The 9,460-nt window shown below is 50.6% G+C and overlaps 1 pseudogene; it reads left to right on the top strand.

Annotated features, from left to right (window-relative positions):
- The first annotated feature begins 2,395 nt into the window (after positions 1-2,395).
- On the top strand, positions 2,396-5,291 carry LOC144807830 (forkhead box protein D2-like; annotated as a pseudogene).
- The last annotated feature ends 4,169 nt before the right edge of the window (positions 5,292-9,460 follow it).

The following is a 9,460-nucleotide window of genomic DNA, read 5'->3' as shown; positions in this document are numbered from 1 at the left end:
TTCGAATAGTTCGCGAGTAGAGAAAACTATGATCACGTAATTTATTAGCGCCGGCACTGTTTCATCTGAGTGTCTACCCACCTATGCACAAGCATTTTCTCACTTAAATTCAGGGTGGTTGAGTTTTATTATTAAAAAGAAGCCATGTCGAATAGCAGATGCATGCCTCACTTTATTACTAAGTATATGGCTGATTTTAGTTTACAGGTGGGCCATCTTGATGAAACGCACCAAATATTAGAAATTGTATGGAAACCTTCCAAAAAGTATCCCTTACATATGCTCATATTGCAACAATCACATTCAGAAATTGTGAAAAAATAATAATATTGGATGCAATTTGTATTTCTTTTTTTTAGATGTGAGCCTTAACATAGACGTGTACCTGGCCTTCTCCCGCTTGAGTCATTATATGAAATGATAAAATTCGTGCACCTAACATCCGATCTGTCTCTGGTATTTTCCGAGTTTTGGGTGGCCAGGCCTCCAATATCAGTCGCTCGGCGCGGCAATGTTCCTTGCAATCCGCGGCTTCTGCTTTTGCCATTTATATCTTGGAATATTTTATGTATTTATTGCAGTTTTACATGGCGCGACCTCGACCCCAAAGTATTAGAGGCTTACGTGAGCATCAGTTACATTGCACAAGGACACATTCATTTCTTGGTAGGCATAGGGAGATTAAGTGAGTTGTCCAGTATCATAGGATGTTGAACCAACGCCGAGACTCCAACCTGGCTCCCCAGCTCCAAAGCTGACAGCTCTGGCCGTTAGACCACATCCCCTCCCCTCTGAGGTGGTATTCGGACTAGACGCCCCCTTGAAAACACCGAATTTTGAACGGGTTCTTATTGAAGACAGTTTATGAAATTCGTCTTTAAATATCACATAGTACATGTTTTTTTTATTTATTAGAGATTAAAACTATCTATAAGCAGGTAAGTTGTTTCTCATTTTAAAATGTTCTTATTCGAAGAAGCACCCTGTTATACTGTTAAATAATACACTTAATTGTATATAGATAGAGAGACAGATAGATGAGTGTGTGTATATATATGTATGTATATATATACACATTTATATATATATATACACACACACACAAACATATATATGTATAGATAGATAGATGGATAGATAGATAGAGAGATTTATATAGGTATATGTATTACAGTTAAAGCGCCCTCTTGCAATACAACCTAATGTACCTAATTCTATTTATAGACGGTTTTAAACGTGGTTCTTGTTCCTAATTGGAAACTGTTTTACCGGCAAAGCACACCCTTACAATTGTACATTTTACACATAATTTTGCTTAGAAATATGTCATGTTTTACATTTTAGAAAACGCGGATTACCGTTAAAGCGTGTTACATATTACCACAATATTAGTGATCCGCTCATATTAAACCTCTCATCTCTTACTATATAGAGAGGGTTCATTATCGATAGAGCACGTTTTATAACATTACGAATTTGGACACTATTGTAGTTATAAACAATTAACGTAAGAATGGACAAATATAGAAAACGTTTATTGACGACACTTCCTCGAATACGCACTATTACACATGTGTCAATTGTTGTGCACATGCTGTATTGAAATTATTCGGAACTAAATCAATTTTGCAAACGTTGAAGTGGTTGCCGGTACGCGATTTGCAGGAAGCTTCGCGGGTGCAGGTGTGCTCCGACCGCCCACGTCCTTCGCCGGTGACAGCGACCTCGGGTTCTGTATATAATGTTTGAAGACCGCAGATGTCTTCTGCGCGGTGAACCGCGCGCTGCTGTGCGACGGTCGCTCGGCGGGAAACACTGCTGTACTTGTGACATTACAAAGGACCTTGGGTGGGCTTCAATGCGCTTAACCAGCGGCAGAAACATTTTAGTGTGAGAAGAAAACGAAATATCCAAGTAGAGAAACGTGCCGCAGATCTGCAGCGGACTTTCGAAAGTTAAAATATTGACAGTGTGTCAGCCGCCGGGTGTTCAGTTGTGCTGATTTAATGTCACTAAGACGGGTCTGAGTGGGAGAAACGGAGCAGAGGGTTCGTTGACAGAAGGTTGCGGGTGCGAGGCCGCCGCCGGCGGTGCGGGGCGTGCGGTCTGTGGGGTGTGCGTGTGTGGGGTGTGCTGTGTTGGGTGTGCGTGTGGTGTGTGTGGTGCTCGAGTCGCGTCGGCAGAGGCTGAGATCACGTCAGCACACACGTGACCCGGCGGTGGGATATATGCCTCAGAGGGTGCCACGGACACGAGTACATTAGGTCCGGCCGCTCGGATCCGTCACGTCCCGAGTGGCGGCTGGAGCGCGCGGAGGGTGCTGCCCCTCGAACAGGCGGTGGGAGACCACCCAGGGGGTGTGACCCGGGGGTGCCCCTCCCTCAGCACTCTGCACTTCAGGCACTGAGAGGAACTTCGGAGGCGGCAGGAGTTTGGGAAGTTGCTGGTTCCGCGGAGCGCCGCTAGGGGGTGCTGTGACTTGAGCCGGTGATTGGCCGAGGAGTCGGCGCCTCGGTACAAGCCGCGTCCTCTCAGACGGACTCTGGACTCTGCCGCGGCGAGAGGGGCTCAGACTTGGTGCACAGGGGTCCCACGACGGCTCTGCGGCGAGGGTCCCGGAGTTTGAGCAGACCGAGGAGCCGGGACAGGCAGGGGGAGCCCCAGCTCTGCTGCCCTGGGGTGGCCGCAGACTCCAGTCAGGAGCCTGCCGACCCGACCTGTCATGGGACACCAGCGCCTTGCAGGGTCTGGTCTGCCCTGAACCCAGCACATTTGGGGGCGCCTGAAGACTGTCATCCTGGGGCACCTGAAGACTGCCAGCCGGGGGTAGCTAAAGACTGCCCAGTCGGGGGTACCTGAATACTGCCCAACCGGGGGTACCTGAAGACTGCCCAGCCGGGGGTATCTAAAGACTGCCCGCCGGGGGTACCTGAATACTGCACAGCCGGGGGTACCTAAAGACTGCCCAGTCGGAGGCACCCGAAGACTGCCTGCCGGGGGCACCTGAAAACTGCCCAGCCGGGGGCACATGAAGACTGAATACTGCCCAGCAGGGGGCACCTGAATACTGCCCAGCCGGGGGTACCTAAAAACTGCCCAGTCGGGGGCACCTGAAGACTGCCCAGCGGGGGTGCTTGACTGCCCAGCCGGGGTCACCTGAATACTGCCTAGCCGGGGGCACCTGGACTGCCAAAGCGTGTTGGCCCCCTGGGTCGTTCCTTCCTGCAATCAGGGCCCCCCACCAGCCAGCCCCACGCCCGCTGCACCCCCCCAGGAGCGCAGAGAGGTCCGGGGGGTCGAGGCTGCCGGAGACCCCTCTCCCCGCCGACGGGACCATGACTCTGGGCGCGGAGATGTCTGACACCTCCACCCTGTCCGAGGACACCGACATCGACGTGGTGGGGGACCTGGCGGGCGCGGACTACCACTCGGACAACGACTCTGACGAGCCGGCGTCGGGGGGCCCGGCGGGGGCCTCGTCCCCCGGCGCGCCGGCCAAGAGCGCGCTGGTGAAGCCGCCCTACTCGTACATCGCGCTCATCACCATGGCCATCCTGCAGAGCCCCAAGAAGCGCCTGACGCTCAGCGAGATCTGCGAGTTCATCTCGCAGCGCTTCCCCTACTACCGGGAGAAGTTCCCGGCCTGGCAGAACTCCATCCGCCACAACCTGTCCCTCAACGACTGCTTCGTCAAGATCCCGCGGGAGCCGGGCAACCCGGGCAAGGGCAACTACTGGACGCTGGACCCCGAGTCCGCGGACATGTTCGACAACGGCAGCTTCCTGCGGCGCCGCAAGCGCTTCAAGCGGCAGCAGGCCTCCGAGCTGCTGCGGGACTCGCCCGGCTTCATGCCCGGCTTCGGCTACGGCCCCTACGGCTACACCTACGGCCTGCCCATGCCCAACTTCCACCAGCCGCACCACCACCACCACCACGGGGCGGCCGGCTTCCCCTTCCAGGCCTCCCACTGCCCGCTGCCCTTCTCCACGCCCAGCCTGCCCTCCTTCCTGGGGGGAGAGCTGGCCCGCAAGCCCTTCTACCCCTCGCTCAGCCCCACGCTGCCCCTGCTGCAGACCCTAAAGACCGACTCCGCCAGCAGGCCCTCCTCCTTCTCCATAGACAACATCATCGGGGCGGCGGGCGCCCCGCCCAGCGCCCCCACGGCGCCCTACTCCGCGCAGGGGGGCGGCCAGGCGCAGGTGCTGGCCATGCTCGCCCCCGGCCTGGCATCCGGGCAGAACCACCTCAGCCTGGCCCATGAGGCCCTGCTGCCAGCCGGACAGAACTTTTCCAGCAAAATCGCCAACCTGAACAGCTGCCATTTTTAAAAACAAAACATTGTGTGTGGACAAGGTAGGAGCTACTGCGCTTCTTGGCACAAAGTGACGCCGCAGGAGGTGACTCTGGGGAAATGCGGCTGTAAAGATTATTTATGAAGTGTAAATAAGTGGACAGGTAATGTCGAATGTTAATTGCAGAACTATTTTAAATGACCCTCTCGAGACACTCTTCAAATGTGTCTCGATGAAATTCCACTTTTCTTTCCAGAACTTGAAACCTTTTTACGTCAATAATCGAACATATTAAGCCAACCTGGCACCCTGTGTACTTTTTGTGAGGTATCGCAAAATGATTTCAGACAGTTAAGTCTAAACTCGCTGGAGAATACTTAGTAAGAAGGAACAGCTTTACATACACAGAGAAGCGATGTATGTATCTATACTGGGTGTAAAAGAACAAAAAACAATAATAAAATAGTCAACAAGGGCATGCTGTGCCAGGCATATTGCAATATTAAATTGAAATTTAGACGCAGAAACATGACATAAATATTAACACAAACAGGCCTGTGCTGGATGGACTTTTTTGTTTAAAACAGAGATTTTAAATTATTTATTTTAGTAAACATGTTTGGCGACTATTAAAATAAAAAAAACTTAAGTAAAAGGCACTGTCTGCGGAAGCCTCAGGGTTTTTAAAAGATTTAAAAAATAGTTTTATTGTTCGAGTGCACATTACTATGTCCTACGTCAGGAAACATTGATTTCTTAGAGCACGAACTTTAACCCCGTTGAAAAGTTTCCGTTTTTGGCATATGTGTAATTATCTGTAGGTGAACGAGTGGAAGGTGTACAGCTGACATACCTCTGACAGATCTCCGCTCGCTGGGGGCGCATCGCGTGTTTTCTATTTTATTATTAGCGATCTGTGAATATTTCAGTATCCTCTGTGGAAAAACACACGCACTGTCCGGCTTGTCGTTTGGGAAACAATTCAAATAAATGTCTGTGAAAATTGTCAAAAAAGACTTTCTATTTATTTATTCCTAAAGTAAAAAATGCCGTTTGCCGACGGCCCAAGGAAAAAAAAGAAAAGAAAAGAACACGGAATCTAACTTCCAAAAATGTGGTGTTCTAAAGAAATTTCTAATAAGTTCACTGTAAGGGCCAAGGGAGGCGTGAGTGTTTATCTGAGGGAAACTGATGGATGTCTACTTCAAAAGAGAAGCCCTATAAACCAAGCCGATCTTTCAAAGAGTCAGGGAAAGCCAACCCCACCAGGGCCGTCCTCTCTAAAATGGAACCTACCTGTCACCTGTCTGTGCCGATTTATAGCTCATTGAAGGGGTTGCTAACAGTCAAGGTGCACCCTGCCGAGGGTGACAGGAGAGAGCAGGGGCTGTCTGTGGAAAGTCAATTATTATAATTATAATATTACTCAGACTTTTCATAATATGATTTTTTTTGTATTTTGCATGCATAGTATCGGTTTTCGCACATGCTAATCACCCGGAACATACACCACCATAGGGACTGTTTTCTGATTTTTCTGAATTTTGAAACCGCGGCGATAGACTCTCAGCTGCACTTTTCTTTTGCTCTAATGTCGTAAAAGATCGTAAACCACGATGCTGGTTAGGGTATTCTCAAACACTAATATTTAAATAGGTAGGTGATGATTTTCAGAGCAAATGATCACACTGCTGCCTATTTTATCAAGTGTACATTTTAATATCTATCTATCTATCTATCTATCTATCTATCTATCTATCTATCTATCTATCTATCTATCTATCTATCTATCTATCTATGTATCCCCACTGACATCTCTGCCTTGTTTTGGGTTCGTCTATGTAATACTGTACATTTTAACTGATGTCCATTGCACACAAGACTGAAAAGAGTAGATCAACTGCCCTCTATTTCCTTATATGGGGGGCGGGGGGAGGGGGTATCGATATCCTGATATGTTTTAGAGGAAATTAGCGAAAATAAAAAAGCGCGATTTTAGTGGGACGGGTTAGTGGGGTGTATTTTTGATGAGAACAAAAAAATGTAGTGCGAAAGCTGCTAATAGGCACATGTGAATGTATGTCCCAGTGAGGGCACGTGCAAAGACGAAGCGCTTCGAAGTAAGTGCTGTGGAACTTTAGAGAGACGCTGAACGGGCCCTTCAGATGAGTCCTTCCATGCACGTGCGCCACCCATCTCCTCACATGCACGTCTGCTGTGTGTGTACTTTCAGTATCCTGCAGAGCTTCGCACCCGACTCCATGTGTTAAATAAACATGCTTGTGTCACAGAAGACTCATTAATAGCAATTAGCCAATGATGGGTCTGGCTGCAGACTTTAGAACACGGTTATTTGCTGGACCTATTTAATGGAAACCACTCGATCTGACCAATTACTGTCGCTCTGCCTCAAACTCATTACTTAGCGCTTCGAAACAGAAACATTTCAGAAACAGAAACTTTTATCAGCAAGTGACCAGCGACATGTTTGTGTTTTCCTCCACAAACTCTCCTCTCTGAGGTGTCACCGAATGTTGTCCTCTTTCCTCCTTGTCTCCAGGGACATCTTTTTCTTCAGGTCATTTATCCTGGTATACGAGATAAAAGACCCTCAGTCAGGTCAGTTGGCGTTGCCCTCCTCCCGGGGCTGCCGGGTAAGGTGGTCTCACATCGCCGCCACACACTTCTGCTTTTGAAAAAGCAGTCTGCCCCCAGGCCCTTAGAGGGGTCTCTCATGTCCTGCCACCTCCAGCGCCCCACAAAGGGAGAAGCAGAAAACATGCAGCGCCCAGGGCTGCATCTTCCAGCGCGAGGCGCTCCCGATTTAAGCGCAGCCAGGACAGGGAGGATCCTTTATCCGACACTGCTCTATACAAATTGTTAATTGCTAGGTAGGGGTGTTTTTGACAAGCTCATTTGCTTTGGAGAACTTATCTTGCCGTCTTTGATGAAGAGTGAAAAGTGAGGAAAAGCTAGCGCCTTCAGATCACGCGCCCTTTCCCTTCTCCTTTGGCATGTTGTAGAAATCTGTGTAATCCGCAATATTGTCCCTCACACAATCCTCACGAACCGATTGTTTGCTGCAAACACTTGTTTCGCGGAACTGCCCTCGGAATGAAACGTTCGAGCTGTATTACATGAACTTCTATTTCATACAGCGCGTACCGACATTTCTGCTGCATGTAAGCGCTGTAAAGTTTCGTCTTTCCTGTATCTTCCAGCATATTACTGCTTAACGGGTTCAAATTATAGCGCTCTGGCGCAGATTAGCGCTGTATATTGGCGCTAGGTAAAACACACATATTACGGACAGTATCACTTAAAAACACCCCGGTTCTGAGTTCCGAGCTGGTTCTCATTTGGAAAACTCGCTTTGCAGTTGACAATGAGAGGCAGCTCGCCACTGGTAGATGCGTTTCCTAAAAATAGAAATGTCAGGTTTAGATTTTGCAGACATCGGTTTTATTCGTGGGAGGGGGGGGGGGAAGGGGGGCGGTGGAGGCGGAATACACGCTCTGAAAGAAACAGTAATGCGTCTCTTGGGAGTGAGTGGTGGTTGACTGAGCACTCCGTGCCCCTTGGCTCCCAGCGTCCCCGGGGCTGCTGCAGACCTCTCCCCCCCTGGTGGAGACGCCTCTGAGACTCTAGTGCGAGGCAGGGGGCGAGGGGGTGGCTGGTTCACCACCTCTGAGTGTGCACAGCCCTGCGAGGTGATAGTGTGTGTTCCTTCGTTCTGTCCTGCTGCCGACAAACACCCACGGTGCACAGAGTTAGCGTCACGTGCGCATTCATCTGGGATCTGCATTGCCTCGGCGGACGCGCTGTGTGGTCTTGGGCCGCAGCTGTACTCCTAAAAGTGCCTTCTTGCTGAGGGGTAGCGTGCAGCTCGGTGGGCCGGCGCGAGGTTACTATCAAATGTGTTTAGTGCCCCTTAATTCACACTAATGAGTACAATTTCGTCAGTAATTAGAGAATTAACCAGGGCGCAACAGGCCGCACGTTTATTGCCGATGGAACATGGGCGCCAAATGGAATGGAAGTGCTCGCAGCACGCGCCGGGATCAGCTCCCAGCCAGCAGCGTTTGGCACTTTACCCCGCCTGCACTTGTTATTTGGGGAGTCAGGGGCCATTCAATGTGAGGAGTGTTTTCGGTGTGGGGGGAGGGGGGGTCAGACCTCCCCATATCCGCGTAGCATACATGACAGAGACCCTGGCCCCCTTTCTGTACACTCCACACATGTTACAGAGGTTGTGTGGTAAAACGGATTCATCCGCGCCCTGCCTGGGCCAGCTCGGCTTTAAGGCCTCTCTCTTTGTTGCTTTTATGTCCCGGTTTGGGGGCAGGGAGTTGTTTTTTTACAGTGCCGCATTCAGGTGTTTCTGAAGTGAAGTGTTACCTGCCACCGCATAAGCCCCAGTACCGGCTCTTCGCCGAGCAGGGCAGTGCCCGGTCTGTGTAGCGAAGGCGGGGCCCCGCCCTGGCAGTGTCTGACCCCGGGTACACTGCCCGTGCATGGAGGCCCATTGCCCTGCCCCAGAGCCCACGACTCAAGGACCCCACCGCGCCTGTGGCGCATTGCGCACCCCTGTCCTGCCCGAGACCACCGGGAACGAACCTGGGCTCGTGACACCCACTACTTTAAAACTGTCCGAAAAATAGCCCCACTGTCCCTCCGTGCCCTGCGCCAGAGCAGGCATGCCCAACCCTCTGCTTTAGAGAAGCCGCGGCGTCCTTCCGCGAAAGAGCCCCCACATACGTCAATGTAGCCCCCCCCCCCACAAACACTCACTGTCTGCCCCGGAGGTTGCGACCCCGGGGACAGCTGCATCAAACGAGGGCGTCTTTTCACTCCAGTTGCGTGCGAAGTCCGTCCCTGTCAGCAGAAGGCGTTTATTTTATTTTAAGACTTTTTATTGTTATTGTTTAAATGAGCACGAGCTGAAAAAGTCGTCAGACTTGTGAGGGTGATTTGTATAACGCTGTACTCGCCCCAGGGACCACCACGGGGGGCGACCACGTCCCCGCACTGGTAAATCTTTCTGACAGATGTGTTCAAAATGTGCCGATCTCCTCGAACAAACCCATGAGATGTAGACACGCGAAACTGCATCGATGCATCTACAGATTGTAGGCGAAGGCTCTTTCCGTCTCAAATTGTATGAAATC

Source organism: Lissotriton helveticus, chromosome 1_2 (assembly GCF_964261635.1).
Source record: "Lissotriton helveticus chromosome 1_2, aLisHel1.1, whole genome shotgun sequence".
In the NCBI taxonomy this organism is placed as follows: Eukaryota; Metazoa; Chordata; class Amphibia; order Caudata; family Salamandridae; genus Lissotriton; species Lissotriton helveticus.
Note: the sequence above shows the minus strand (reverse complement) of the source record. Positions and strands in the feature narration are given on the sequence as shown.